The sequence below is a fragment of the Pinus tabuliformis genome, chromosome 6, assembly GCF_031772625.1.
Source record: "Pinus tabuliformis cultivar Carrire ecotype Pingquan chromosome 6, CPIR1, whole genome shotgun sequence".
NCBI classification, from domain to species: domain Eukaryota; kingdom Viridiplantae; phylum Streptophyta; class Pinopsida; order Pinales; family Pinaceae; genus Pinus; species Pinus tabuliformis.
In genome coordinates, this window is record NC_142292.1 from 861,547,374 (window position 1) to 861,574,849 (window position 27,476).

General features: G+C 40.1%; 1 protein-coding gene across 9 annotated transcripts in view; it reads right to left on the reverse strand.

Annotated features, from left to right (window-relative positions):
* The window catches only part of LOC149261610 (putative RNA-dependent RNA polymerase 5), a 489,457-nt gene that overhangs the window by 264,271 nt on the left and 197,710 nt on the right, over positions 1-27,476 (reverse strand). The gene's annotated exons all lie outside the window — the stretch shown is intronic.

The window sequence follows — 27,476 nt, forward strand, 5'->3', positions numbered from 1 at the left end:
GAGCTGTTTTTTCCCACCTAAATTAACTCATTATAAATTGAAATTTGGAAAACTTCTTACAACAAAAAATCATTCTATAGTATTTCATAAAAGCAACACCTAGTCAAACATGAAACCTATTCAGTATCATAGTACAAATAATCATGATATAATGTATAATACCGTTATTCACAACCCCCACTCACAAATTATCGAACCCAACACAAATAAATCAGAAACACCAATTCTGTTGAAAGAATTCTCACATTGATGTCAAAAGTAATGGGCAGTACTTGTTTGATGATTTGTGTGCACATTTCATTGAATTTGGTTATAAGGACCTCTTAGAGTGATAGTACTTCTCATACCATTTCATTTGATAGGTGGCACATTTCGTGGATCCTCACGGTTGGAGAAATATTAATTTTTAAAGATTGATGCCCCAATCAATGGGTTTCATACCAGCATATTTCCTCCAAGGATTTTTGGCCTTAACTCTCATTGCAACCCCTTAAAGAAAGTTAAAACCATTGACCAACATCGTTGTGTTCTAATCAGCTTGAAAGAAGATGATGTGGAAGGCAAAATTGTTTTTTCTAGGTGTCTGAAGCCTCCTCTAAATCAGGTTGGTTCAGCTCTATCAGTTTGTAATGATCCTAAATAGGAAATACAAGTGATAACAGCAAATATTCTACGCAGCAAAATACAAAAACGAAATGTTCAGCAGACACCCATATAAAAACTGTAAATGGAGAACTTCTGAGCCATTTTATTAATTTTCTGCAAGCCAAATAAAATAGATGATGGAATGGTGCACCTGGGCTTGTCTCAATGGACAAGCAGGACCAAACGCAGGTAGGGAAAGGGCTGAGCTGAAGCCTGCCCAGATGCTGCATCACTCTGCGCTGCACTGCCCAGAAAACTATTGCTCTGCAGAAATTCAAATGGCTGGAATGGGTACTAAAACTTCCCAGAATATTATATCCTTTTAATCCCGGACTCCTTGGTCAAAACCCAGAATGGATTTTAGCTGGTTTTGACATTGGTTTTTCAACCCCTTGGAGCCTCACCCCAACTATCGCTGCCAAATTCGACCTGCTGGAAACTGGCTGCAAATCCACCTGCAAACTCCTCCAAAATGTTGGGTTTACCCTTGCTATCCAACTCCTAACTCCCCGAATGAACTCTTGGCCCGACCTAGCTGCTCTCCAAGCACCACGAAATTCTGCTGTGTGGCCTCTGCGCTGTCTCTCAGCCCAAAAATGCGAATTGTTGGAATGTTGGCTCAGCTGGCTGAAAGCTCTAGCGAAAATTCCTATCCAACGCTGCTACCTTAGCTCCCTCACCTCTCGGCAAGCTGTGTGATCCCTGCTGGTCTCAAACTCCCTCTGTGTGATTCCTGGCTACCCAGAAATACGCACTCCCTTCCTCTGCGTTGTTGTTGATGTGTGTCACTGCCCCGGAACTCCTGAAAACTCCTGTAGAACAGCCTCCCTAGGGCAAGCACAGATGGTCCCCTGAAGTAGAGGTTGAATCTCCTGCGTGAGAGACTCATGGCTAAATAGCCGGTAGACTCACTAAACAGCAAAGTGAACAAATGTGTGTTTGTTTGCAAATGTCAAAGATGAAAACAAAATGAGAGTTGATCTCTCTTTATAACTCCTTGGGCCCCCTTAGCCTCATGTGGGCCCCTCCATCCACCCATTCGATTTTCCCTCCAAGCATATCGAATGGATAATTCGAACTCCTATGTGGGTGGCCCCCACATTCCACTAGCATCTAAATAAAGTCGATTTGGCCCCTAAGTCCCTAAGTCAAAAGTGTGGGGCCCCCTTCCTTAGTAAAAAATGTGCAAAAGTGTGTAGCAGCACCCTGTTACTGATGTGTTTGAGAAGGGACATGACACAGGTCGGCTTCAATATAGTCATGTCTATTCATAAAATATCATGTCGACTCCAGCAAAAGACACAATGGCTCATTGGGCAGATCGGCCCCAAACGAGGCTCTCCCATCCAATATAAATTATCTCAGTTGTGGGCAATTTGAAGCAAGCAATTTTGTGATCTAACGCAACAAACCAAAGGAGAAGTTTGACTCAGATTTCTGATGCCTTGTGCTTAAGCGAATATTAGAAGGAAGGCAAATTAAAGATGCACTTTGGGTTTTTATTTCTTAGTTTTGGGGTTTTGGTTATTAGCAAATTTTGATCAGTTCATTTGTGCAAACCTTGGCCCTTAAAAAGTAGCTGAACTCGACTTTTCTAAGCCTAAGGCAAGCCTGAAGTAAGGACAAAGTCGGCCCCTTTTTGAACAGACCCGAGCTTGCAACTTTGGCCCCTCTGTGAACAGAACCGAGCCTGAAATTTCGGGCCCTCCTGTGGACATTCAACCCCGTGTTTGAGGAGATTTTCAGCCCACACTGAGTTTCCAATTTGGCCCTTGAGGCAGACTGTTTGAGACCTCTTTGTAACCTGATATGAAATTTCATTTGTGCCAAGATTTGAGGACGATTTCTAAGAGTTCCTAAGGCTGAGTTAAAGATTGTGGTTGAGGATCATCAGGGAGCAAACAGTTGAAATTCTGATGTTTTATGCTGCAACAGTTACTTATTCCAAAACTTCTTTCTTCTGCAATGTTAATTAAGCAATTGTAGATAAAACATACACCATATAAACCATATTCAAAATAGAAGTCAGCCAATAACACAAGTAGACATAGAGAATTTAAGTTCAATGATGTTGAAGGAAATGTAACTAGGTTCGGTCTTCATAAATATAATTTTGATATTTGTATTTATTCAAGAAAAGAAATATTATTTTTATAATACATGTCAATGAGTTTCTTTCTCATTGAAGTAGGTCTAGCACATGTTAAAGTGCTATAGGTAAATCAAAAGGTCAAAAGAATTATGTTAAAGACCTTAAGGGTATGCTACATTGTGTATAAGAGTCAAAGAAGTCACCTCCAAGCAAAGTCAAGTCTCCTCCTATGCAAAGGCGTCATCAAAGAGTCTCCTTCAAGCATGTGACACCACCAAAGAAACCATCCGAAGTAAGCACAACAAGTCGGCCTGCAAACAGTCTAAAAGTTGGCCTTCTAGTCGGCCTAAAAGGAGGGGAAATCCTCTATAAATAGAGGTTATCCACTCCATTACAACATCAACCAAGCAGCTCTGAAATGTGCGAAGAGAAGAGGCTAGAGAAAGTGTAACGAAGGATGAAGAAGAGGTCTCCTATGGAAGCGAAGGAAGGAGGAGAAAAGCCAAAGTGAAAAGGAATGTTTCTAGGGCTAGAAACAGTCACACATGCGAAGAAAGGGTGGTCAAGTTTGTAGGTACGTCAGCAAGGACAAATAGTCCATAAACTAGTGTTGATTGGGTTTGAAACTAGGCCTACAAGGCCTCCCAAGTCAAGCGAAGAAGCCTATCTCTCTAGCGAAGGAAAAGGACCCTAATTCTCTAGGGTACGTCTCACACGTGCGAGAATTAGGGTTGCAATGTTGTCACACTAAGAAAGAATGAAGTGTCGAAAGAAGAACGAAGTGCCGGACGAAGGACGAAGCGCTGGGGAACGAAGTGCCAGAAGGAGGTGAACAAAGTACCAGGAAAACATAGTGCAGAGAAATCGAAGGACTTGACTTGTGCTTGGAGGATCTTCTAGTCAAGTGTTTAGGGTTTGGCATTGATCAAGAAAGAAGTTTCAATAAGAGAAAACTTAACAAAGGGTTTGCCTCTCAAGAGAAGAGAAGTTTTGGCCCTGGCAAAGAGCCAACATCTTGTGTTCTTGTTTTTATGTTTTTGATTGCAATTTGATGAAGTACACACACATGCATTAATAAGAAGAAAGAAGATTAAGCTAACAAGGAAAAGTAAAAAGACTCCACAAATAGTTATCAAGTCAAGAAAAATCACACCACACCTAATTGCCCAAGATTCCTCAACATGGTATCAAAGCACCAGAAGGAGGTGAACAAAGTACCAAGAAAACATAGTGAAGAGAAATCTAAGGACTTGACTTGTGCTTGGAGGATCTTCTAGTCAAGTGTTTAGGGTTTGCCTCTCAAGAGAAGAGAAGTTTTGGCCCTGGCAAAGAGCCAACATCTTGTGTTCTTGTTTTTATGTTTTTGATTGCAATTTGATGAAGTACACACACATGCATTAATAAGAAGAAAGAAGATTAAGCTAACAAGGAAAAGTAAAAAGACTCCACAAATAGTTATCAAGTCAAGAAAAATCACACCACACCTAATTGCCCAAGATTCCTCAACATGGTATCAAAGCACCAGAAGGAGGTGAACAAAGTACCAGGAAAACATAGTGCAGAGAAATCGAAGGACTTGACTTGTGCTTGGAGGATCTTCTAGTCAAGTGTTTAGGGTTTGGCATTGATCAAGAAAGAAGTTTCAATAAGAGAAAACTTACCAAAGGGTTTGCCTCTCAAGAGAAGAGAAGTTTTGGCCCTGGCAAAGAGCCAACATCTTGTGTTCTTGTTTTTATGTTTTTGATTGCAATTTGATGAAGTACACACACATGCATTAATAAGAAGAAAGAAGATTAAGCTAACAAGGAAAAGTAAAAAGACTCCACAAATAGTTATCAAGTCAAGAAAAATCACACCACACCTAATTGCCCAAGATTCTTCAACATGGTATCAAACCTAAGGTGACACATCAAGGAAAGGGCATCTCAAGAACACTCATCAAGGAAGGCCATCTACAAAAGTTGAAGCATTAATCCAAGAAGTTTATCACATCAAGGACAAGAAGGTCTATCATCTATCATTCATCAAGGGAGACTACAAAGCTAGAAGAAGAGCCTTACATAAAGGCACCTACAAAGAAGAGCAGATCAAAGAGGGACCTACATCAAGCCACAAATCATCAAGCAAGTCTCATCATCAAGCAAGCCCACTTGGAGAAGACATCTTGAGGAACATCAAGATTCAAGGAAAGCAAGCCATCAAGACTTCAAGGAGAAAAGAAGTCAACTACATTTCAAAATATATCAAGTAAGTATATGTCCCCTTCTGAATATACATCAATGTCTTTTTGCAAGGAAAGCAACAAATTGGTAGGTACCAATAAATTTCTTGCATGGAAAAAGAGGATTGATCTACTTCTCAAGCATAATGAACTTCTAGAACATGTCAAAGGGAATATCACTATCCCTGCTAAGGAACAAACCCAAGCCTTAGCCAAGTACAATAAGGATGAGACAAGAGCTCAAAGGATTCTAACAGAATCCATCAAGGGCTCTCTCATTCCTTATGTCTCCAAATCTGAAACATCAAAAGAAATTTATGATAAGCTAGTAGAGTTATTCTCGGTATCCACAGTCGGAGAAGTGATATCTCTAAGAAATGAATTGTACAAGATGGAGATATCGAAGGAAGGAATAGCTCGCTGCTTCATGAAGATCTCTAAGATGAGGGATCAACTTCAAGAGCTTGCGGAAGGCATGTCTGACAAAGAAATGACAACTGTAGTACTCAATGCTCTACCTGAGGATTGGGGCAACTTGACATCAAGCATATATGCCAAGAAGAAAGCAACCAGACTCAGTGAAATGTGGTCTCTATGCAAGACAGAGGAAACCAGACTTAAAGCAAAGGAAGATGTGGGATCAAAGGAGCAAGCATTTGCTACCATGGCCAAGAGAAAGGGCAAATTTGGCAAATTTGGTCCACGAACAACAAACAACAAAGACATGTCCAAAATCCAATGCTATGCATGCCAAGAATATGGACACTACAAAAGGAATTGTCTTAAGCTTAAGAAGGAAAACAACAACAAAAGAAAGAGGGAAGAAGCTCACATGACTCAAGAGGTGAAAGAAGAAGAAAAAAAGCAAAAGAAGGAAGATCCTCCTGATCTCTACTATGACTAACTCAAACTCTTTACTTTAAGTCTTCTTTCAAGGTCTTGAGTAGGATAGGAGCATGTAGGAATAAAATAAAAAATTGCATGGCTAAAAACATCTTCTAGAATCTAGAAGCATGAATTACATAGAGTTCTAGATACTCATGAAGAAGTAGCATTTATAATGAGAACAAAATGCATGGTTAGAAATATCTTCTAGAATATAGGAGCATGGTAGATATAGCTCAAGATATTCATGTAGAAGGAGCATACCTAGTATAGGACCTCATCCACGATGAAAGAATATTTATCATGATTAAGAATCTTAGAAGACCTCCATCATCAAAAGAAAAGAAACATTTGCAAGGCAAGGGTCTTTAAGATCCTATGATGGAATCTTCAAAAGAAGGTTCATGAACCAAAGGAGATGTCTCATTGGGAATCCTATTCATGGGATTCAAGAAAAAGATGATATGCAGGCAAGCTACGATGAAGCAAGAAGGGCCACACCAAGGACAACCAAATGAAGCTAAGATGATCAAGGGAGAATCAAGATGAGGTATGTATGCATCAAAGTTTAGTCATGTTATCATTTGTATATTATTGAGTCATGGGAATAGTTCTATAACATGATCAAGTAGGTAAGAATCTCTTTCACCTATGACATGCTCGAAGGCATGTACTACAATGCAATAAAGGTCAACAAAAGGATATGCTCACATAAGGAGTATAAAATTGTTGACTAAGAAGCAAGAAGAAATGTTGGCTAGTCCAAGAAGCAAGCAATGAAGAAGTGCTCTACAAGGAGCATAAGGTGGTTGACCAATTTATCCAAAGAGAAGCAAATGAAGAAAAAGATCAAGCATGTGAAGAACACCATGATCACAAAGAATCACTATCTGACAAAGAACCATTGAACATATCTCCCAAAAGAAGGCAAGACAACTCTGACAAAGGAAGGAAGGACCCTTGACACCTATGAAGGCCTTGGAGATATGAAAGGTACAGATAATTGATTCTACTCTACAAAAGATGTCGTGATGAAGAAGCCATCAAGTGAAAGCAAAGCAATGTTGAAGCAATATTAGGATGAAGTCATGATGGGCTACTAGGTCAAAGCATGTAAACAAGCAAGTACGACAAAGCATCCATGAGAAGAGTATTCCGAAGCATGGACAGATGACAAAGGAGTAGCCAGATGACAAGAAAACTTGATGTATCACAAGAAATCCACTTTCCACGAAGGAAGTAATGACATGACAAACCAGGGAGGAAAGTCATCAATGGATGGTGCCCTACCTAGAAGAAGTTCGAACAAAGACTTCAGGAAATCAAAGAAAGGAAGGAGATCAAGCAGTTGAAGGGCTCGCGAATTAGAAGTTGCTAATGAATGAAAGAGTCCCTAGTTAAGAGGGAGCTCTAACAGGTTCCTGATTAAGAGGGAGTTTTGGATCACCCCTGATTACAAAGGAGTGACAATTGTGCTTTTCCATTTCATGTATCATGCACTAGACCAGGACTAACAGCCGTAAGTCTAGATGAAGGCCATGAACGGAAATATAGACACAAGATAGACACAACATTCTTGTGTTCACTTGGGAAGAAAAGAAGAAAGAATGGGAGGATTGGGTTATCATCTGGCATCCGATACTCTTTAAGGATGGGTAGGGCATCCAAGACAAGAGTAGGCAAGAGGACCGATATTTTTTTAGGGTTGGGAACCCAAGACAAGAATAGTCCTAGAAGGTCATACTCACTGAACACCCAGGTGGGTATGTACCTTGAAAGACAGTGACTAAGGTGTCTATAAGTCATTGGCCTCGCCAACAATGTGCTCTGATCTATTGAGAGATAGAGCTGCTAGTCAAGGCCTTGTTGTGGAAACAATGTTGGTTATTATGATGCTATAATAGATGGATTGCAAATTCGGTTTCTCTTATGTAAATTCTTCAAGATTGAAACATAGCCAAACACCTTGTAATGTTGTATGAATACCTCCCTAGTTAAGAGGGAGTGTTGAAGGAAATGTAACTAGGTTCAGTCTTCATAAATGTACTTTTGATATTTGTATTTATTCAAGAAAAGAAATATTATTTTTATAATATATGTCAATGAGTTTCTTGCTCATTGAAGTAGGTCTAGCACATGTTAAAGTGTTATAGGTAAATCAAAAGGTCAAAAGAATTATGTTAAATACCTTAAGGGTATGTTACATTGTGTATAAGAGTCAAAGAAGTCACCTCCAAGCAAAGTCAAGTCCCCTCCTATGCAAAGGCACCATCAAAGAGTCTCCTTCAAGCATGTGACACCACCAAAGAAACCATCTGAAGTAAGCATAACAAGTCGGCCTGCAAACAGTCTACAAGTCAGCCTAAAAGGAGGGACAGTCCTCTATAAATAGAGGTTGTCCACTCCATTACAACATCAACCAAGCAGATCTGAAATCTGCGAAGAGAAGAGGCTAGAGAACGGGTAACGGAGGATGAAGAAGATGTCTCCTAGGGCAATAAAGGAAGGAGGAGAAAAGCTAAAGTGAAAAGGACTTTTTCTAGGGCTAGAAATAGTCACACGTGCAAAGAAAGGGTGGTCAAGTTTGCGGGTATGATAGCAGGGACAAACAATCCATAAACTAGTGTTGACTGGGTTTGAAACTAGGCCTACAAGGCCTCCCAAGTCAAGCAAAGAAGCCTATCTCTCTAGCGAAGGAAAAGGTCCCTAATTCTCTAGGGTACCTCTCACATGTGCGAGAATTAGGGTTGCAGTGTTATCACACTAAGAAAGAACGAATTGTCGGATGAAGGACGAATTGCGAAGGAAAGAAGTGTCGGAAGGAAGTGACCAAAGTACCGAGAAAACATAGTGCAAAGAAAAGGAAGGACTTGACTTGTGCTTGGAGGATCTTTTATTCCAGGGTCTAGGGTTTGGCATTGATCAAGAAAGACGCTTCAATAAGAGAAAACTTACCAAAGGGTTTTCCTCTCAAAAGAAGAGAGGTTATGGCCCTGGCAGAGAGCCAACATCTTGTGTTCTTGTTTTTATGTTTTTGATAGCAATTTGATGAAGTACACACACATGCATTAATAATAAGAAGAAGAAGATTAAGCTAATAAGGAAAAGTAAAAAGACTCCACAAATTGTTATCAAATCAAGAAGAATCACACTACACCTAATTGCCCAAGATTCTTCAACAAATGACCAAGGCAAAACCCACAAGGTGAAAACCCAACCAGATTCTTCTTCTATTAGAAATCAAATGTTCGGCAGAGATACAAAGTACAATGAGAGATCAAGAGAATGAGTAAGGTCACCCAAATTTGAACAAGATGTAGCATGAAGATCACTGGTAGCAGTACCAGATGCACACATTGAATCAACCTCCCCTTCAATTGAATCAACATTGAAGCACTGAATCAACCTTGGCTCGCCAAGTTCTGCTCTTACTCTCCAAGTCTCTCTCTCACAATCTTCTTCAACTCTCTCCAACTCTCTCTCAAGTTTGAATTCTTCTTTAACAATACAGAAGTAGTGAGGGGAGAAAAATTGAGGCACATATATATAGGAGGAGCAATGAATACATGCCATAAAGGAGTAACTTGCATGCCAAGAGGGAGAGTAACATATGCCCATTCAGGAAATGTAACTCATGCCATTAAGGAGGTACGCATTTCTTTGTAATTTATGCTTTTAAGAGAGAGTGTAACAGATGCATTAAAGAGTGTGTAAGAGGAATCTTTTATCACATGCTTTAATTAGAGCGTAAGAGAGTGAAGAGAAATATTTTATGACAAGCTTTTATTGGGTGTAAGAGGGTGTAAGAGCATTAATGAGAGTGTAAGAGGAATATGCCATGCCAATCATGAGATTGTAAGGGAACATTATTGAGAGCCATGATTGAGTGACTTTGAATTTCTTTTTAATAATAGTATAATAGTATCATAAGAATAATAAAAATAATAATATTAATATTAATATTAATGATAAAGAGAAGCCAAAGGATTTGGATAAACATACAGAGAAACCAAATGAGTTAGCGGTAATCCAGACCCCTGGAAATCAACACGAGAAAAAGAGAAATAGCCAAGGACCAGGTGGAATAAAGTGATCCCACATTTCTGAGAGTTCGGACTCAGACAAGGAAGTGCCAACTTTATCAGAAAGTGGTGAGTTGACAATTGTTATGACTACTCCATCTTCGGGTGTTTGGCAAAAAGTTCATAAGAAAAAAGGTAAAAAAGAGAACCAATTTATCTGGGTAATTGTAAATTTAGGTAGCTTGGTTACAATGAACACTTGTACCAAATACATATGGTCTTTATGGAAAATATATGAATGCACTTGTGCATCTGCTTATGTAACTTTTTATTTTTATTAATAGAAAGCTAAGATTTTTCCTCAAAAAAATATAAAATAAAAATAAAAATAAAAATAAATAATAATAATAAAATAAAAATAAAAATAATATTAATGATAAAATATCAAGTCGAGATTGAACTATTAGGATTGATTAATGATAAGCAATTCATCAACAATACTTGATTACCAATTGATGTAAGGTGATTTACTATCTTGAAAATTTCTAATTTTAGACCTTACATTTTTAGACTTTCTAATTTTAGTGTAACAACCCATCTCAAATCACGAACAACATTGCAATATTAGAATGCATGTGAGGCATGCATATGATAGCTACATATGCATGCATCATATACATTGCACTAATATATATATACTAGTGCAATGTATATGATGCATGCATATGTAGCTATCATATGCATGCCTCACATGCATGCTAATATTGCAATGTTGTTCGTGATTTGAGATGGGTTGTTACATTTAGTCTTTCTATTTTTAGACTTTCTATTTTTAGAAATTCTATTTTTAGACTATCTATTTTTAGAAATTCATCCCTGAGCTGCCAATTTTCAACGTAAACTTTAATCTATGGGAGCAGATCTTAATCTTGAAAGCAGACCTTAATCATTGAGAGAAGACTTTAATTTGATGAAGTTTTGGTAGCAGACTTTAAAACTTGTAGAAATATTGAAGGAGAAGTTTTACTTTTATTTCACAGATCTTGGACATTTTGATTTGTATCTTTTGGAGCAGATCTTAAACTTGAAGCTGAAGCATACCTCATGATAATAGACCCTTGAAGTCTTGGAGCAAGTTGTTGAGGAAAAGTAAGGATTTTGATGTTCTATGTACGAATTTGTCCTTGTAGAATTGGATGATGTTGTAATTGGGTCATTGTCCCTGGTTTGGGAGCCGAAGAAGTATGTTTATCTTTTAAACTATAAGGGTGGCAGGGCGGTGCTAGGCATGGAAGTTGTAGCTTCCTTTAGGAGGTTCGCACCTCCTATTCGAAGCTAGTAAATCTTAGAGTTGTAGCCCTTCCAAATGTGGTTAGTAAACCGGAAGTTGTAGCTTCCCTTGTAATATAAAAATTTTGTACATATATATCTTGTGTTCATTTGATGTGATGTTATTGCTTAACTGTTTTGATAAATTGTTGAAACTCACGAAATATTGATTCACCCCCCCCCCCCCACTTCTTAGTATTTCCAACAAATTCACCAAGAATACTTTGACACGATTAAGGAGTATAAAGTGATTGCCTTAAGTGCAACCACAATAACTTGTAATGGAAGGGATTTATTGCTAAGGAAAACAAGCCACACACTGTAACTCACAAATCCACACGTCCTCCAGGTCCCAACCCTTGATAGGCGATGAACTACCCCATCCTAAAGTAGGTAATAACTACGATACATCATACAAAGCAAGCTCTCATTCCTTGAGCTACAAGTAGTAATACAATGAAGAGCCAATAAAAAGTAAAAAAAGGCATTTAAAGGCGTGAAAAACCAAAGGTCGAGGTAACTCATGCATCCATGATTGCTCCCTCCTCGCACCTATACACCCAAGATGAGGTACTCCATCATAGTCAGTCCCTTTGATCATGGCATCTGGCCATGAAGTCTTTTTCTCTCCTTTCAATCATTATACACATGGCACCTATCGATTGAAGAGTGTACCAAGGACATGTCACTTCTACTTAGGGGTTGAAAACACCTAATAGGATAGTCTATTAACCGCTCCTACCTTGGGAGGTAACATCATTACGTGAATAAAGCCCCAATTTTGAAAGAGAAGCCTTATATGACATGTTAATTTGCCCATTTCTTTCAAACTTGGTACACTTAGATGCAATAATGATTAAATGAACCTAATGATTAAAGTTGTAGCACTAGATATTGTGTGTGATTGGCAAGTGGTTCCATCTATAGGTAACGGCAACTTAACTGGAGTCCAAGTCCCCCATAGTTGCATATTGATGCCCACATTGACGCGCTGAGATCCATGGGACTCCGGACAGTTGTAGAGCATCATTTGTATCCATGGGCACCTTCAATGCCCAAAAAATTCCTACACTTTGCCCTATACCATTTATGGGATGATGCACCTAGACCAGCATGACTCTAGTCGGCTTAGTCGTAATAGAGGGTCAAGTAATTGAGCCAAGGCCTAGATGAGGTTTGTCTTTGTTGAAGAATGTAACTAGTGTCAGTCTTCATAATTATATTTGAGTCAAGATGTAATGTATTTGTCAAAAGAACGAAAAAGAAATTTTATTGTAAAAGAAAATTATTTTTGAAGCATGGGTTTCATGCTCTTTCATTTATTTTCTAGGTCAAAGCCTCCATTCAAGGCTTCTAGGTTTTGTCAAGAGTCAAAAGAATCATTGTCACAATTATTAGACCCTTCTTAGGCTTTTGTATCATGTAAAAATAATTATTTTTGAGTCAGAAATGTAATTTATCAACTCCACACTAGGTCGGCCTTTTCCTGATGAAGTCGTCCTGATTTAGGGCTATTCGACGCAACAAAAGCAGTATAAATAGAAGTGAAACTCGACCTATTTGGTATCACATTAATCACAAGTTCGATCTGCAACTCTAGAGCAAGAAAAGAAGAGCGAAGGACAAGGAGAAGGAAGAAAGAAGTTGGGGAACACAAAATCGAAGTTCTTGGGCATCTCTCTCTCACAAGTGCGAAGTTTTCTAGGGTTTCCGAACAAGAAGATGGGGCTAAAATTCTGAAATCACTGCAAGTCCAAAATTCTAAAGCTGGGGGGCCGAAATTCCGGTTTGACGCTGCATCTGAGTAAGTTGAAACTTGGAAACTTTCGCGGGGATCATCTACTTGAAGGAAGGGTTGACTTGGTGATTAGAGGAGGTCTTTATCTAGGTCAAAAGGGTCTTAGATTATCTCATCTTGATTTGAAACTACTAGCGTAAGAGTTACGCTGGGTTTTCCCCTATATAAGGTTTTTCCTAGCCGAGTGCCTACATCTTGTGTCCTTTGTTCTTATGATCTTCATGTACTTTTTATTTGGTAATTGCTTGATGAAAGATAACATAATAAAGAAGTAAAAGAAGTCAACATAAATCACAAGTAGTTATCAAGCAAGAGGAATCAAAACCCTAATTACTTACATGCATTGATTTTTCAATAGTCTCATGCCTTGAGACATGGGAGCGTTAGCACCATCTTCAGTACCCTAAATGTTGGAGCAGAGACAAGCATATTGACGACTTGGAGACCCATAAGACCCATTTATGTGCCCTAAAACCAAAACTGGGGCCCACAGAGGATTTTGCAAAAGATCTAGGGGCCAACCCGTAGATGGTGATTTAGAGGGCCTCTACACATGTCTTGACACCATTTGCCCTCAAAGAAAGCCCTAGGAGGGCTCATCCTAGCATGACAATATAACAAGCCCCAAGGATGGAAAGCCTATAGGAAAGGAGCTAGACTAAGCGGCAACAATAGTACAACAGCCCATTGTCACCACAACACCAAGGTCCCCTACTTTTTATGGACTTTAACCAATGGGAGGAGTCTTGGAAGGAATGTAATTGTTAATTTTCCACTTTTCTATGTTGTTACAATTACTTTAGCCCAAATTTTTCTTCAATTAGCAATATTTCCAAAACAATTTAGTCTTTCAATGATCAATAGCAATTGTAGATAGAACAATAAATGCAAAGAACAGTAAGAGACAATCAAGAGCAATAACACGAGACACCAGAATTGGTCAAAGACCAAGGAAAAATCCCACAAGGGGGAAAACCCTTTCAAATTCTTGTTCTTATTAGATTGCCATAAAATGTTCAGCAGACTATACAATGTTCCAAATTCATCAACCAAGAGTCAATAGTCAATTTTGTCCCAAGTCAAATTTTGTTGGTCAAAGTCAACAACAATCAACAGCAACAAACTATGCCCTAACCAGTCCACCAATCAATGGTCAAACTGCCCTCCAAGAGCTCAGTCAACAGACAAAGTATTCGACCTCCAATATAAGTCAAAGTTAGCCCAAAACAACCCCAAAACACTGGGACAAAAGAGAGAAAATCTACAATCAGACCTTTAGCTAGTCTGCGGTCAACATAGGTCGAAGTCTCGCGGTCAATGCAAGTCATAGTGCCCAGAAATCCTCAGTTTTTGTGCCAGTATATGTGACCTCCTCAAACAAATCCAAATCTAGTCAACCAAAGTCAAAAGGTGCCAAGACAATGTTGGTCAATGCTAGTCAAAGTCTCCCAAACAAAAGTAAAACTCGTTCAACAAAAAAGAGAGGCTTCCTCCTTCACATGTGTGAAGAGAACCTACAATATTTCAGATGGACGAACCAATAGAGATAAGAGAGAGATGCTTGAAGTGATGATCGAAAGTGATGTGCCTTGACTTGTATTTATATGTGATGGAGGAGGGCTAATTTGACTTCTAGGCCAACTTGGACTTTTGTGTCATTGTAGGTTTTCACTTTAAAAATACATTTTTCCTTAACCAAATTAAATTCTTCCAAGGTAAATTTGGGGATTCTCTGAATGAGAAAGTTATGCAATGGAGGGAATTTATCCCCAAGCTGCCAAATTAAAACTCCCTCTCAACTAGGGAGAAATTCCTGGCTACAACATATGTCCCATCTCAAATATCTCGCCATCATCAAGTCAAATGTCTTCTCTACTCATCTGTTGAACACTCTTGGATCTAAAAGAAGAAGAATCTGACATCATAGGGGAGCTCAAGCTACTACCCTTTCTCTAGTGGCAATAGGTGAGATACAACTTACCAAGCAAGGATCACTTCCATCTTGTTGTCTATCAAAAAGCGAGATACAACTTGCCATAGAAGGTAACGATCAGATCCATCTTATCGTCCAAGCGAGATCCATCTACCAAGCAAGGATCACATCCATCCTGTTGTCTAATCAACAGGCCCAATCAACAGGCGAGATACAGCTTGCCATAGAATGTAGTGATCACAACCATCCCATTATATGTTGGTCTTCTCACGTTGACCCTCAAGAGTGAAGTGTTAGAACACCTGCATCCTAATCAATTGAGTGAGACACCACTTGCTATGCAAGGATCACAACCATCTCAAGTCATCTCAACCCATTGGCCACATGGGGAGGAGCAATCCCAACAAGCCCAGCTTGTGGGTAGGATGCATACAAGGGTATACTTTGTCAATCATGACAGGGGGAGATACCCAACTTGTCTCAAATGACAAGGATCACACACACCCTATGGAAACAATAAGAAAGATACTACTTACCACAAAGGATAAGGATCACAACCATCCGATTGTCCATACATCCCTTAACCCCAGGAGCTCTCAGGCTCAATTCCTCTCCTTATGAGCTGAAATAGAGGGGAAGAGCATAGCTCAGTGTCCTCAATCAGCCAAGACCCTTACTCGAGAGGGTCACATCCATCAATCCAAGTTACTCTCTGAAGACCAAGAACATCCCTTTCGAAAAAGCCTTGGTCAATATGTATCCTATCAGCTCATTTGTCGAAATATGATGGAGTCTTACAGCTCCTCTCTGCAAATATGTCTCAAATATAGTGGTACCTGATCTCCATATGCTTGGATTGGTCAGGAAATACGAGATTCTTTGCCAATCATATCCCACTCTTGTTGTCACAATATATTACTGTCGCATCCAAGACTTGCTCAAATAGCTCTCCAAAGAGCTTTCTCAACCAAATTGCCTCACATCTAGCCATGCTAACAACAATGTACTCTGCCTCGACAGTGCTTAAAGCTATGGACTTTTGTTTCCTACTCATCCACGATATCATAGCAGACCCCAAGTTAAAGCAACAGCCTAATGTACTTTTCCTGCCAATAGTGTTTCCAGCCCACTCATCCTCAGTATATCCATGTAATCTCACATCTACGGCAGTATATCTCAAACCAAGATTGATCATCCCATGCAAGTATCTCAATATGTGTTTGGCAGCAACCCAATCTGCAATAAGGGGCTCAGTCATGAATTGAATCGAAGTGTTGACTGCAAAGCATATGTTTGGACAAGTATTCATAAGGAACATCAATGCCCCAATCATCTATCGATACTTAATGGGGTTCGCCAAGTTAGGTACAGCAACGTCTCTACATAACTTCTTGAAGTTCATCTCCATTGCGGGGGCCAAGGATTTGCATTCTATCATTCCAAATTTTTCCAACAACTTCACGCCATACTTTCCTTGAGAAAGGAAAATCTCATTGGGTCTTTGCCACACTTCTAATCCCAGGAAGTAATGCATCAAAACAAGATCTTTCATCTTCAACTCGAAGGCTGACTCCCTCTTACACTCAAGCATCAAAGGCTCACTATTTGTCAAGAATAGATTGTCAACGTATAAAATAAAAAACGAAGGCATACATTGGACCAACTTCAAGTAGAGGTTTGGGTCAGCACTGCTTCTTGTGAATCCAGGCTTCACCAAGTAACTATCAATGCGAGCATACCAAGCTTTAGGGGCTCCCTTCAAACCATATAGTTCTTTCTTCAACCTGCAAACATGACTCTTGCTAACCATATAATTATTCATGTAGTATGCCATGAAGAAATGTCATCTTTACATCCATTTGTTGGAGAGTCCATCCTTGACTAGTAGCAAGGGCAACAATCAATTTAATGGTGGTGTAGTGGGCATGAGGTGAAAAGATGTATCATAATCTTCTCCCTCTTTTTGGGACAAACCTCGAGCCACAAGCCTTGCTTTATACTTCTCAATGCTTCCATCAGCTCCATGATTGATCTTGTATAGCAACTTTGAAGTTACAAAAGACATTCCTTTTGGTCTCGGAACGACATCCCATACATCATTTTTCATAATGGATTCATACTCTTTGGCCATGGCATCTTTCCAAACCTATTCTTTTACTACTTCTTCAAAAGTGGGAGGTTCATCCTGTATGATGGAGCTCATGGCTACAACGTATCCCTAGTATTGGCATGGCTTGTTGCTTTCTCTAAAGGTTCCTTTGGTAGGAACATGTCTCTCAGCATCCTGTAATGTATCTCAAAGCCATAATAGTCTCTTTCTGGGCGGTGGATCACTTGGAGGAGGATCCAAGGGGTCCATAGGCTCCATGGAATCATCATCAGCATCTTCCTCTGACTCGGGCACAGAAGGACCTTCTAGTAGGTCCATATCGTCATGTTTCTTCTCAGGAGGAGGCGGAGGAAGGTCCCTTGCTTTTCCAAGGGAAACATCTTCATCAAAGGTCACATCCCTATTAAACTCGATCTTCCTTTGACCAGATATATATATTCTAAATGCTTTACAATTTTCACAATATCCAACAAACATAACTTTTTTTCCAGTGGCTTCCAGCTTGTTCCTCTTATCCTTCGGAACATGAAAATATACGGGACAACCAAATATCCTAAGATGACCAATAATGGGCTTCACACCTGAGAACACTTCTTCGAGTATCTTGTTATCCACCACTTGATGAGGAACATTGTTTTGAACATAGACTGTTGTGTTTGTAGCTTCTCCCCAGAGGAGCTTCGACAGCTTTTGATCAAGCAACATAGCTCGGGCAGCTTCTACGATGGACCTGTTCTTTCTTTTAACCACTCTATTATGCCCGAGATTATAAGATACAATAGTTTCCTTCTTGATTCTAGCCTGCTTGCAAAAGTCAATGAACACATTTGATGTATATTCTGTATCATTGTCGTACTCGAAGACTTTGATTTTATTTCCTGTTTGATTTTTTATCAGGGCCTTGAAGTCTTTGAACATGTCAAAAGTCTCATCCTTATGCTTCAAGTAGTATATCCACGTCTTCCTAGAGAAATCACCAATAAATATTATGTAGTATAGATGGCCACCAAGAGAGTGCATTAGCATGGGTCCACATAGGTCAGAATGAATGAGTTGAAGAATATCATTGGTCTTGTTCTTGCTAGAGGGGAATGGTCCCCTTGTCTTCTTGGTTGGACCATAAATTGACTCAATGTATTCATTGCAAAGCATATGGCCGAATGGAAGTTCACCAAGAACATCAGGGCCCCCACGAGTTGACGATACTTAGAAGGATTTCCCAAATCGGGCCCAACATACTTCCACATAACTTCTTGAAGTTAAGTTCCATCGGAGTAGTCACGGACTTACAATCTACCATCCCAAATCTTTCAAGTAGCTTCACAATGTATTTTCATTGGGAAAGGAAAATCTCACCTGGCTTTTGCCAGACCTCCAAGCCTAGGAAGTAGTGCATCAATCGTAGGTCCTTCATCTCAAATTCGGAAGCCAACTCCCTTTTGCATTGATAAATAACAAGGTTTGCACCTGTCAGAAAGAGATAGTCCACATAAAGTACCAGGATGAGAGATCTATCATTTTCAACCTTGAAGTAAAGGTTCGGATTAGCTTCACTTCTTGTAAAACCCAACTTCATCAAATAGTTGTCGATCCTCTCATACCAAGCCCGGTGAGCTTTCTTCAACCCATAAAGGGCTTTCTTCAACCTGCATATATGTGTCTTTCAATCTAGAACGTCGAACCCCTAGGGTTGTTCTCCATAGGCTTCCTCTTTAAGTGAACCATGCAAAAAGATGGTCTTGACATCCATTTGATGTAAATTCCATCCTTGACAGGCAACAAGGACAATGATTGAATGAATGGTGGTATATCGGGCAACTAGTGCAAATATCTCATCATAGTCCACACCTTCCTTTTGAGAGAAGCCTCGAGCAACAAACCTGGCCTTGAACTTTTTAGCACTTCCATCAGCTCCATGCTTGATCTTGTAGAGCCATTTCGAGGGGACAAAGATTTATCCTTGGGTTTAGGGACCACATCCCAAACATCATTCTTCATAATCGACTCATACTCTTCGTTCATAGCATCCTTCCAAACTTGGTGCTTCACAGCTTCTTCGAATGTGCAAGGCTCAGTTTGAACAATGGTGCTCATGGCAGCTAAGTACCCTTGGTACCTATTCGGCTTCTTACTTTCACGAAATGTCCCCCTTGGTGCAATATGTCTCTCAGCATCTTCGAGAGTGTCCCTAAGCCATGAGGGTCTCCTTTTTGAGGAGGAGGGCTCATGGGGAGGTGGATCAATGGGATCCATTGGTCCTTCAACATCGGGCATCAGCTCATCTTGCGGTTCTCCCTGCTTTCCTGTATCTTCTTCTTTGTCCTTCCTTGGAATAGGAAGGTTTTGAATCTTCCCAAGGGCAGCATCTTCATCAAAGGTGAAATCATGACTTATTTCCACTTCTCTTTGACCAGGCACATGAAAATACACGAGGCTACCAAAAATTCTAAAATGAGAAACATCAGGTTTCTTACCAGTGAAAACTTCTTCAGGAGTTTTAGATTCCAATGCTTGATGAGGGCATCTATTTTGAACATACAAAACAGTGTTGGCAGCTTCTCCCCATAGGAACTTCGGAAGGCTTTGATCATGAAGCATGGCACGGTTGGCTTCTATAATGGAATGATTCTTTCTTTCAGCGACTCCATTTTGCTCAAGAGTATATGTTGTAGTAGTCTCCCTCTTAATGTCAGCGTCTCTACAATAATCATTGAACTCATTTGATCAATATTCGCTTCCATTATCGGTCCTCAATATTTTGATCTTCTTCCCTGTTTGATTTTCGACCAAGGCTTTGAAAGAACGGAACCATGTGATCACTTCGTCCTTCTTCTTCAAGAAATAAATCCAAATTTTGCGAGAAAAGTCATCCACAAAGATAGCGTCATATAAATATCCTCCCAAAGATGTTACGGGCAACATCCCAGATAGATAAGAATGAACCGATTGCAAAATATCGGTAGTCTTGCTATCACTTGAGGGGAATGGTCCCTTTGTATGTTTTCCTTCAACACATCCCTGACAAACACTTTCATGTTCTACTTTAAATTCGGCCATTCCTATCACCATCTTCCTTGCATCAAGTAGGGCTTTATAATGAAGATGAGCAAACCTTTGGTGGCATAATTTGGATTGAAGACATCTGTCGCAAGACATAGCTCCCAATGGACTTCCTCCAACTTGATATAGGTTGTCAACCCTGAATCCAAGATTAAATGCTTCTTTGAAATTTCTTTTCCAAATAGGTTCCTTTCCATCAATGAATGCTACCTTGAATCCTTTGTCCTCCATTACCGAGATAGATACCAAGTTCTTCTTTAGATCAGGTACATATAGTACTTCTTGTAGATAAATGGTGTTGCCTTGATTCAATTGAAGAGTAACATTCCCAACTCCCTTCATAGGATAGGTGGCAACGTCTCCAAGAATGATTTCCAAATTTGTATCCTTTTTTTAGATTTGAAAGAGCTTCCTATTACCCAGTGAAGTGCCTTGAGGCACCACTATCAATCAACCAATTTCCCAAGGTATCTGGAGGGGAGGCTGTAGAGGGAAAATATAAGAAAAAATTCTTTTTTCTTGTTATATACAACATTAGATTCATCATACCTGGAGTTTCTTGCTCTTTTGGGAGGTCAACCATTTCCATGTTGAGTAGCAGGAGCATTCCTTTTTCCTTTGTTGTTGAACCTGCCATTCCTTTGATAGTTGTTGCCCCTGAAATTGTTGCGGTTGTTCTTGTCACCATCCCAAGGTGTATCCCTTTTATTAGGACACTCACAAGCATAGTGGCCAAACCTGTTACAAATGAAGCATCTACCCTTTCTTCCATCATTGAATCCCAACCTTCCTTGACATTGCTTCTTTGAACCTGCATTGTTCTTCTTTTTAGAATGAGCGGAGAATGCAGTAGGATCATTCCTATTTGAAGGCATGTCTCTCTCTATCATACTTGTTTCTCCTTGAGTACATCTAGTCAACAATTCATCAAAACCTGGCATACGGTCATTGTTGAGGATAGTAGTGTTGAACACATCCCATTCATAAGGGAGACCTCTAAGGGCAATGAGAGTGAGCTCCCTGTAAGCAATAACTTCTCCAATTGATAAAAGATCATTTTTTTATTTCGGTGATCCTCATGAAGTAGGATTGGATATCTTCTCCTCTTCCCTTCTTTATGTCCTTCAACGTGTTCTAGATAAAGAGGATTTGGTTTGCGTTGCTAGCTTTAAACATGTTTACCAACTTGTCATACATCTCCTTAGATGTGCCGAAATCGAAAATGTAAGCAACTAAATGCTTATGAATAGAATCCTTGATGATCTTCTTAAATTTGACTTCACCTTTCTTGTACTTTGTCTTAATGGCAACTGATGCATTTGAAGGAGGTTCAACAATCTTTCCCTGCACATAGTCCATAGCATCATGCTCTTCAAAAGTAAAATCAAGAGACATCTTCCATGCATGATAATCAAACTTATCATTGAGCTTGTCATCGGATTTGAAGTAAGATGAGGAGGCCATTGAATCTTGTCCTTGACCAACAAATCTCAATGATTTCTTTTCTCACTCTTGCTTGGGCTTTGTCTTCACCTCAGCTCTGATACCATGTTAATTTTAGATAACAATGGTATGTTCTATGCTTTAGAGCAATTTACTTCAATTTTTCTTATAAGCCAAATATCAAATTCCAAATTAGGAATCACATTAACATTGATAGTAAATTCAAATAGAACATAAAAATAAGCAAAAGAGAAGACACAATATTTGGCAGATGCCAGGGAAAAACCCCAATGTGGGGAAAACCATTTTGATCAAATCTTCTTATTATTCTTCAAAAGTTCAGCAGAGAGAGTACATCATACAAAATTTACTTGCCCAATCACTGTAAAACAGTGCAGTCAAACTGCAGTCAACAAGATGCCCTAACCAGAAAGTCAACATTGGTCAAACTAGCAGAAAGTCTCCTCCAAATTAGCTCGGTCAAACCCAGTCAACTTGACCCCCAAAGACAGTCTGAATCAGCCCAAAATATCCTAAAAAATTCAGTGAAACTCGGTCAACGCACAATGAAGTCTACAGTCAACACAGGTCAAACAACAACAAATTTCTCGATTTTTGTGCCAAGAGATGTGACCTACGGAACTCATATTTTCTGCCTAAAAATGCAGTCAAAGGAATGAAATTGACCCTCAGTCAACGCTAGTCAACGCTGCTGCAAAGGGCCCAAAAACAGTCCTAAAATACCAGCCTGAAAATTTTGGTCTACCCAAGTCAACGCATGAAGAAGAGATACTCTTATTTCTTGTACAAACCAATGAGAAGGAGAGAGAGAGTTGCGTGTTAAGTGTGTCCAAATGAGGAAAAGGCCTCTTCTATTTATACACAACATTGAGGGTGAAGAGACACAATGGTTAGGCTTTATGAGCCAGCATTTGGTTGTAGCCAACCTTAATAATTTGTCCATAGAAGAAATAAATTCATAATCCCATTTCTACTTGTCAGAATGAGATGATCTTTAAATCAATCTTGCACCTCTAGGAAATAGCAATCCAATAAAAATATCATCTCCATCATATGAGTTGTCCAAGGTGGAGTTTGGCCCAAGTTTCCAAATTTAACACTCCCTCTCAACTAGGGAGAAAATCACCTGTCAAACCATCTGTCAATCTGTACCATCCCAGTCATCCCTACTCAACTCTACTCTGCTTTGCTATGCTGAACCATGAAGAAATAATGAAGAAAAAATGATCGAGAGTGTATCATACCACTCTCCACTGACTCGAAGTATGTCTCCATTGATAGCAAATCAATATCAAACATACTAGCATAGGGAGTACGATAGTACACAATGCATCCATCAGTAGTACTATGGTCCCTATCCTCAATTCCCAACTCATTGGCTAGATGAGAGGTACTTCCCATGAGTCCTACACTGCATGGGTAGGATGTTTCGGCAAGAGAAGGTGAACCACTCATCCTGCTCATATGCCATAGGAGAAGGTGAGCCAGTCATCCTATGAATATATCAACCATCATGGGGTATCACAAGGGAAGGCAAGCCACTCACCGTGTACATAGCACACCACTAGGGGAAGGTGAACCACTCAACCTATGGTCGCTCATAGCTCTAAGAAGTACCCCAAGCCCCCCGGAGCTCCCCGAGCTCAATATCCAACTCAAACGGGACCCTCATAAGAGGGTCTATCCACGACTCCAAGTCTTTCATGGAAGGTTAAGAATTTGACCTTCCCGAGGGGCTTCGTAAGAATATTCATCAGTGCTAATGTAATGGAGCCTAATTTCTCCCCTTGTACCATATCCTGGATAAAGTGGTACCTGATATCAATATGCTTGGAGCGGTCATGAAACACGGGATTCTCATAAAGACGAATCACACTTTGGTTGTCGCAGTAGATCACGGTGGTATCCAGCACATGCCCAAACAACTCACTAAAGAGCTTCCTCAACCAAACAGCTTCACAGGAGACCACACTAGCAGCAATAAATTCGACCTCAGTGGTACTCAAAGAAACTGATTTCTGCTTCCTGCTCATCCAGGATATCGAAGCAGAAGCTAGTGAGAAACAACAACCTGATGTGCTCTTATGATCCACCACACAGCCAGCCCAGTCAGCATCAAAATAACCATGGAGCCTCATATTCGTAGCAGTATATCTCAGTCCATGGGTGATTGTGCCCCGGAGATATCTCAAGAGATTCTTGGTAGCAATCCAATGTATGTGATGAGGCTCGACCATAAATTGACTCAATGTATTCACTACAAAGCATATGTCTGAACAAGAGTTCACCAAGAACATTAGGGCCCCCACCAGTTGGCAATACTCAGAAGGATTTCCCAAATCGGGCCCAACAGCACTTCCGCATAACTTCATGTTCTACTTTAAATTCGGGCATACCTGTCACCATCTTCCTTGCATCAGGTAGGGCATAAAAATGAAGATGAGCAAACCTTCTGTGCCATAATTCAGATTGAAGAGATGTGTCGCAAAACATAACTCCCAATGGACTTCCTCCAACTTGATATAGGTTGTCAACCCTAAATCCAAGAGTAAATGCTTCTTTCAAATTTCTTTTCCACACATGTACGTTTCCATCAATGAATGCTACCTTGAATCCTTTGTACTCCATCCCCAAGACAGATATCAGGTTATTCTTTAGAGCAGGTACATATAGTACTTCTTGTAGATGAATGGTGTTGCCTTGATTCAATTGAAGAGTAACATTCCCAACTCCTTTCACGGGATAGGTGGCATTGTCTCCTAGAATGATTTCCAAATTTGTATCATTTTCTATCAGATTTGATAGAGCTTCCTTACACCCAATGAAGTGCCTTGAGGCACCACTACTAATCACCCAATTTCCAAGGTATCCGGAGGGGAGGCAATAGAGAGGGCAGATATACGATAAAAATATTTTTGCTTGTTACCTACAACATTAGATTCATCATACCTGGAGTTTCTTGATCGTTTGGGAGGTCTGTGAATTCTATTACTGCAACTACTGATTTATTTTACCTACTTATTTTCTAATAAGTCATTTACGAAATCCCTTCAGTAATTATTAAAATAAATTCTACTATAGATTTCACACCATTACACTGAAACAAATACATGTACAAGAATCAAACATATCAACACAATTATTTTTGGACAATTGTCCCCGAAAAAACCCAATGACGGAAAACCGGTGCAACAAAGGAGGATTTTATTAATCAGCTTTCTTGAGTACAACTAGGGTGCTAATCTGGCTTACCCAATAGAGATAACCACACGGCAGTAATACCACAAAAATCCTCGGGCAATTCCCTTAGGATCAGCGTCAGTCTAGCTTGCCTCTGCGCAGCTCCCAAACCCTTTGCGTTAGCACTCTACCTCACTGCGTCAGCACTTGGCCTCTCTGCGTCACACACACAGGCCCTCCAGTCACTGCACAATCCAGCGGCCTCTGCGACTGCATCTTTGATCTCTACGCTGATCCTCTAGCACTATCTCTGCCTCTCTGTTATGTACTCGCTGCCTCTCACTGCAATCCAGACCACTAGTTCGAATTTCTCAATAAACCCCACTCCAGAAATCGAACTGACTGGTCTCCCCTTTGTGTCTCTCCAACTGACCCTCAAGCCCCCTTTTATACTTTTCATGTTGATGAATCAACGGCTGAGATTAAGTCCCTAATCAATGACTAAGATTAAAATAGACTTGATCTTTATCTTTTAAAAGCTTCTCATCCTTATCTTTATTAGTACCCATTAATATTTTTATTTTCCTAAGTTTAAACTTAGGAACTCATTAAAAATATTAATTGTTTTAATAACTCCTTATCTGGATGGAATTTTCCGGAACGATTTTTGGGTCTTGGAGATCTCATGTGCTTTAGCCTCTCCACCAATATTCATGGCTAGAGCACATTCAATGCTACCCCAAATCAACACTCCCTCTTAGCAAGGAATGTGCTCTAGTAATGCTCCATCACTGAACATCACCTTGATCATCCAGCACTGGTACCTGTGTTGATGCTTAGCCTGTTATCCAACATCCTCTGCATTGCTGCCTCTTGTACTGTTGCCCATGGCTCTGCCACTACCACTGCCACATCTGTATTACAGCTCCCTTTGCATCCGTGTTGCTGCTGGTCCTTCCTCCCAACACTGCATCTGCACTGCAACTTTCTCTCAAATATTGCATCATGCTGCCCACAGCACTGCTAACTGCTGCATTGCAACACTTGATCCATCTTTGCTACTGAAATGGATTCTTTACCATCCCCATTTTTTCCCTAAAATAGCTAAACTTTGTTCTTCCAAGGACCTTGGTAAAGATGTCCACCACCTGTTCTCGTGTAGGAGTGTAGCTCAATTGTACAACTCCTCGTTGGACACAATCTCTGACAAAGTGACACCAAATACCAATGTGCTTTGACCAATCATGAAATACTGGATTCTCAAAGAGCTTAATGCAACTCTGATTATCACACATGATTCGGGTCGCCTCCATCCTTCTTCTGAATAGGTTTACAAGCAATTTTCTAAGCCATATGGCCTCACACGAAGCTGTGCTAGCGGCCATGTATTCTACTTCGGCTGAGCTTAGAGCTACAGATTTATGTTTCCTACTGCACAAGGAGGCCATCCATGATCCAATGTTGAAACAGTTCCCAGAGGTACTTTTCTGATCCACAGAACTTCCAGCCCAATCTACATCAGTAAACCCACTCAATCTAATAGCATTACTTCTGGTGTACAATAGTCCATACTCGACTATTCCTTGTATATATTTGAGAACATGTTTGGCTGCTGCCCAATGAGCCCTCTTTAGTTTCACCATGAACTCACTGATGGTGTTGACATCATAACAAATGTCTGGTCTGGTATTGACCAGATACATCAGGGACCCTATGAGCTGCCTGTATAAGGTGGGATCAACATCCTTGTCTTCAATGCATCAATTTTCTTCCAGTTGGTGATCATTGGAGTAGCCATCGGCCTACAGTCCTGCATCCTGAATCTCTTCAGGATCTCTATAGCATATCTCCCTTGTCCAAGGAAGATTTTACCCTTCTGTTGCCAAACTTCCAACCCCAGGAAATAATGCATCTGTCCCAAATCCTTCATGTCAAACTCTGTGGCTAGATTCTTCTTGCAAACTTCGATGAGCCTAGATGATCCTGTCAGAAAGAGATCATCCACATATAATACTAGGACTAGAGGCTCATTCTCTACAACCAGATAGTAGAGATTGGGATCTGCATCACTCTTGACGAACCCCATCTTCTGCAAGTAGCCATCAATTCGACCATACCATGCTCTAGGTGCCTGTTTGAGCCCATACAAGGCTTTCTTCAATCTGCATACATGAGACTTCTTCTCATGTGTCTCAAAGCCTTCTGATTATTCAATGTATACTTCCTCTTCTATCACCCCATTCAAGAATGTCGTTTTGACATCCATCTAATGAATCTCCCATCCCATCTGTGCTGCAAGAGATATCATAGTTCTAATAGATGTATACCTGGCTACTGGGGCGAAGGTCTCTTCATAGTCTATTCCTTCCTTTTGAGCATACCCCTTAGCCACAAACCTGGCTTTGTATTTTTCCACACTATCGTCTGCAACGTATTTAATCTTGTAGATCCATCTCAAACCTACCACTAATCTGTCCTGAGGCCTAAGCACTACTTCCCAGACATCATTCACCATTATAGAGTTGTATTCCTCTACCATCGCATCCATCCAAACTTGATGTTGAGTTGCTTCCTGAAAACTGAAAGGTTCCCCATCCTGAGCTACTAAGGCTTGATATCTATCTAGCTGTCTTCGCTCCCTTTTATTGCTCCTGGTTGCACCGATGAAATCTTCTGCATCCCGCAGAATCTATTAGAGTTCCTGGCTCGTTCTTCCCTCCAAGTAGAAAAACGACTA